The sequence below is a fragment of the Thamnophis elegans genome, chromosome 3 (genome assembly GCF_009769535.1).
Source record: "Thamnophis elegans isolate rThaEle1 chromosome 3, rThaEle1.pri, whole genome shotgun sequence".
Lineage (NCBI taxonomy): Eukaryota > Metazoa > Chordata > Lepidosauria > Squamata > Colubridae > Thamnophis > Thamnophis elegans.
The window spans coordinates 89,096,874-89,102,873 of record NC_045543.1 but is presented as its reverse complement, the minus strand read 5'-3'; positions in this window follow the sequence as shown (position 1 = coordinate 89,102,873).

Sequence of the window (6,000 nt, the reverse complement as noted above, 5' to 3'; positions counted from 1 at the left end):
TTTAGTAAAGGTTTTAAATAAAAACTGCCTTAGTTACCTTGGGAAATAATATTGGTTGAAGAAGAGACAAAAGAAGTTAAACTCTGCTGATTTTTTAGACACTCAACCATTTTCAATAACATTTCTCCAAATCTCTAAATTGGGACATTCTTTATAAAGCCTTCCTATTTTTTATTCTTTCATATTATTTTAAGTAAATGCATTATTTACTAAATAAATAATAGTGTGGATAGTTGGATAGTGTGTTCTTTTTTAAAGTTTTATTTCAGAAATTATAATTCCTCTTGGGAAATGTGGATTTAATTTAATTTTACACATTTTAAACTTTCTGAATGAATTAATTTATAATTTGAAATAAGGAATTCCTGAATTCAGCTCTACTTTAATTAACTTAAGAGTTATTCCTTCATCGCACTGAAGTTTTGGCAAGGAATCAGTTTTAATTTCTGAACTCAATGTTTCAGTATATAGAAAATATTAGGTCTCAGATAGTTTTGATCACTGTACCCAAGAAAAACTTCTATTACGAGATTACCATGTTTTAGAAATACCTAGAAAATCCTGGAAGGATAATAAATTGAACCTCTCACAATATATCTTAACTTCGCTGAAATGATATTTTTTTAATTTGTAGAATTTAAGCCTCTTAACTTCTTGTTGGCCTATTTTTCAAACATTTATTATTTTCAATTATTTGTCCTAATGTCTTTACTGTCTCAAAATTCAATATTGGTTAGATGTCTTGGAAGAATTCACTGGACTCCTAATCCAATAATTTATTTTGACTAGAAGTTGAAATAGATGAAATTGATACTATTTAGCTGATCTTAAGAATAATGAGATTGCATATCCTATTCTTGCAAACAATCCTCTGAATTGTCTACATTTCAACAATATTGCCATCCTATTGGCAGTCACTCATTTTCAACATTAGAAAGCGTACTGCTTGTCATATGTTTTCTTTGGCTATATTCCTAGCATTTGGAATGTATTCAGATTCACAAATAATGAATTCTTTGTGCAATGAGAAACGGGGGAGGGGATGGGAAGGAATTGTTAGCTAAAAATTAGTATATGACATTTGAAAGATAAAATGATTCAGTATATTATATTATTTGTTCACTTTGTCAACATTAGAATTTTAAGAGAAGGGTACAGAAGAGAATCTTCAAACAAACTGTCAAATTTCCTTGATTTGTTGCTTGTTTTACACATTTTTTATTTTTCTAAAATATATACTTTTGCACACACACTTGTGTTAATTCAGACCATACATTATGCTATATTTGCAATAGTGGTGAATATCTGTAGCTCAGGTGTAGGATGAGGAGGAAGGTTTGTTCTCTGAGCTTATGGGTTGGCAACGTTTCATTACCAGGCTAGGTAACATCTTCAGTGGAGCTGAACTTCTGCTGAAGATGTTACCTAGCTTGGTAATGAAACGTTCAGAAACCAACCCACAAGCTCAGAGAATAATCCTTCACCCTCATGCTCTATTTGTAAAGGATGAATTTTGTAATTATATTTGGTTTGACCCATTATGTTGTCACTATTATTCCCCCCCCAAATCAAAAATAATAAAGATATTTCAAATTAGGATCATTGTCATACTTGGCTATGTACATACAATCACTGGAAAAGGCCACCAATGTAAAAGCAGTTCTCATCAACTCTGTCTTTGCTTTATTAGGTAAGACGGCATCTGCAGTGATATGAGGACACATAATGAGATCAGTTACATCGGCTCAAGTAACTTTCTATCAGATTATTACAACACACTTTTCATGAGATATGACGAAAATTCAGTTACTTCAAAACAGATCTCTTAGATTACCACAGGGTCAGTACAATCAAGTGACACCTCCAATAAATAAATTTAAGCAAACAGCTTCAAGGGAATTCAATCTCACAGTGGGGCCCACATGAAGCATGACCTCTGTTGTAAACCATGCCTCAGTGATTTGGTGCCAGAATAAAGCATTTATCTTCTCGTAGGCATTTGCACAGTTTAGCTTTGGATTTAAATATCCAATTGCACCAGGATGGTGGTGCAATTTAGATTTTTTTAATATTAATACTTTAATATTTTGATTAAAGACAAAATAAAAATAGCAAATATCTGCAGAATATCTATAAATCATAATAGTACAATAATAGCACAAATCTATACAACATAAATCTCTATAGCTTCCCACTTGGGAGTCCCCTCACTCCTACTGCTACTACTAGTACCCTTCTACTTATGACTGGTTGTTCAAAGTTACAATGGACTCACCCAGACACATCTACTGATATTACCTGGTTCCAAGTTCTGAAAGGCAGTGCCTTTCCAGTCATATGACAATATATCAGACATTTCTCAACCAGCCACATTTACTGCTATTTGCTGTCCCCCATGGCCACATGATATAAACTTTTGCCAAAAACTGTATTTACTTCTAGTTTTCAGCAAAAATGGCCCATATCAAACAATGACTTCACTTTATGACCGAAGCATTTGCTTTACAATCACCGCAAAAAACATCTCCCCATAAATATAGGTCTAGTTGCATGGTGGTATCACAACTTATAAATGTAATGGCAGGCTGCATTATGGTTGTAAGTTAAGGACTACCTGTATTCACTTCTTATACCACTTAATATTAGTACATGTACAGGATGAACAATCTATGCCTGGAGATGCATGTTCTGCAAGTAATTTCGTACATAAAACAGTTTAGAGTTGTCCATTTTGCCAGCTATCAATGGCAAGATACTAAGAAAAGTTGACAGCAACTAACAGTCTGCAGGAGGGGGGAAGAAGTGTTATTTATAAGGGGAATGTGAACATACATACATACATACATACATACATACGACTTCCAACTTGAATATCTCTGTGGCTTTCAGGATTGAAAATATTGTTCACTTTTGCCATCATCACTGAATTTGCACCTCACTATATAGGGTGCACTTAATTTTAATTGCCATGTTTATTTCTGGGATACTAAATAAGACCTGCAACTTTAAATACAATTTATTACCTAACAGTTGGGTATAAGTGTCAGAAAATTATTGTCAAAATCTAAGTAGGTTTTATTTCGCTTTACATAGAAAGTGTGTGCACAGGAACTTTCTGATTATGAAGAATTTAAAAGAGAAAAGAAAATGTTCTAATCAACATGCAGAAGGACAATTCGAGGAAAAAGTTGCTTTTGTTACTAAGTTTTTGTTACTAAACAGTTACTAAACAATTATTAAAAGGGCAGAGTGCCAAAGCTGGAATGCCATGGTGCTGCTTATTTATGAATGATTGATTACAATTAGTGTCACAGCATTGTTTTAAAAAAGGGAGGGAATGAAAATAAAAGAAACATTTAAAGAGATTGAAAATAGGATTTAGTGCTCTTCTAAAGGCAATAAAATATGCCTGAAAAAGAAACAAGCTGTACTAATTTTATATGTATATTGGAACCCCAGGGGAGTTGGTAGAGCCTTTTGGAAGACCAAGAGAATGGGTGCAGATTTCATCTTGTTCCAGAGGATAGAAGCCACAGCAGAAAGTTTTTCTTCTGGACCCCCCAGCCGGAGTTCCTTGACTGATAGGGTCAGCAGCATGCCCCTTCTGCTGGTGCAGGTAGGGCACGCTAATCACATCAGGGTGAAATAGTTCCTCAGATAACCTGGACTTGTGTTCCTTGATGACTACTTGCATTCCAAACATGAGATAACTAGGGCTTGAGTGCCGTGAGCACAGGGGCTCTCAATCTAGGAAAGGGTGCAACTGGTATACAACTTGAAGTTGCATAAAGACTCTCCTAGCCTAGTCCAGAAGAAGCCCTGAATTGTGCACCAGGTCTGTGTGGAGCAGTACAACCCCATTCAAAATCAGATGTTAAAGTCTAGATCTCAAATTCCACATATCCAAAGCCCCTTAGTTTTATCAGGGTTCAGCCAAAGCTAAACAGCAGAACAGAAATGCATTGAACTGCATTTCTTCTGAAATGTGGTTTACCCTGGCCCGGCCTGCCTTTTGAAAGATATTAAAAACTTTTATTTTAATCCAGCATTGAGTTGGAAGTGATTATTTTCCTGGCACGTACTGTTTATTGATCATGCACACTGCCTAGAGTTATATGCTGCCAAGAGTGGGCTATATAAGCAACAGATTAAATAGGACAGGCCATGCCTACCTGGGGTGCAGTATCTGTTTTGGTAAAAGTTGTTTACATTTACACATTTGTTTGTTTTAGGTATTTATCTGTTTTTAATCTGTATGGTGCTGAGTCCGATTCAAATGGGAGACTTTATAAATCTAAAGAAATGGGGTATACTTAGGTAAGCAACTAGCAATTGCTGTAGCTCCTTCTACATTGGATCATATATGGCATGTCTATAGTGTCACTTAATCTGTTGCATTATAGTCCTTGGCCTATAATCATAATGGAACCTGACCATTACAGTTGCAAAAGTGACAGTCATTAAGTAAGACAGCCTCAACAACTTCCTGATGTTAAATGAAAGTGCTAGATATTGAGCAGATGGTGCCTTAGGGATGGGAGAGGCCCTGAGAGGCCACATACCGTGACACTCCGGTGCTTGGCTTCACAACCCTTGGGGTCCTCACAATCTTTGGGTCTGTTTCATCACATTTGACTGGGGGAATTTTGATTAAAAAACCGCAGTAAAATTTGGAAAATGGGGGAAAACTTCATGCTGACTTAGGGTACACAGACAAGTTTTGCTTTTTAGCAAGCCATCATTTTTAGATTTAGGGGGCTCATCTCCATTTCTAAGCCAAAGAGCAGCACTGTCTGAAGACGTCTCCGTGTCATGTGGCTGACATGACTAAACACCAAAGGCGCACAGAATGCTGTTACCTTCCCACCAAGGTGGGAAGGACAGCTTAGACAGTCCATCCTTAACCCTGGGGGGTGAAAATTTATGCCCCTCAGAGAGGGTCCGCAATTTGGGGGTCCTCCTGGATTCGCAGCTGAAACTGAAACATCGGCTGTGACCAGCTGGGCCTTTGCCCAGGTTCGTCTGGTGCACCAATTGCAGCCCTATTTGGATCGGGAGGCACTTCAAACAGTTACTCACGCCCTTGTCACCTCAAGGCTGGGTTATTGCAACACGCTCTACATGGGGCTACCCTTGAAAAGTGTTCAGAGACTGCAGTTAGTCCAGAATGTGGCCGCGCAAGCAATATTGGGTGCACCGAGGTACATCCACGTTTCACCTGTCCTCCGCAAGCTGCACTGGCTACCAATTGGTCTCCGGATGCAATTCAAGGTGTTATTACCTTTAAAGCCCTACATGACTTAGGGCCAGCGTACCTTTGAGACCACCTACTGCCACATACCTCCCAGCGGCCAATAAGATCCCACAGATTGGGCCTCCTTCAGATGCTGTCAGACAGACAGTGTCGGCTGGCGGGCCCCCGGAGGAGAGCCTTCTTTGTGGCTGCTCCGACTCTTTGGAATCAGCTACCCCCAGAGATCCGGACCATACCAACTCTCATGGCCTTCAGGAAAGCTGTAAAAATTTGGCTGTTCTGGCAGACCTGGGGCTGTTGACCTCACTGTTGAGGTCCAGCCCCGATTAGAATGAATGTATGAGGTGTTTCTATTTTAAACTGTTTTTTTTTCGTTATGTTTTTGTTATGTGTCTTTTTCTCTCTCTTTTCTCTCTCTTTTTTTGTAAGCCACACAGAGTCCTTTGGGATTGGGCAGCATATAAATAAATAAATAAATAAATAAATAAATAATGTGGTGATCCCTATTTTTCTATTTGCATTTTTTACATGCTTTCAAGGTGCTAGGTTGGCAGAAGCATTACAGGGTGGTAGGTATTTGAACCGCCGACCTTCTGATCGACAAACTCAGCGTCAAATATAAATATAAAGCATACAAAGCATATATTTCGTGATAAAAAAATATTTACATCCCATTCGTGATTTTTGGCACCATTGAATGATTAATTAAAAAAATAAAAATCAGTGATAATCCTGAGGATTATTGA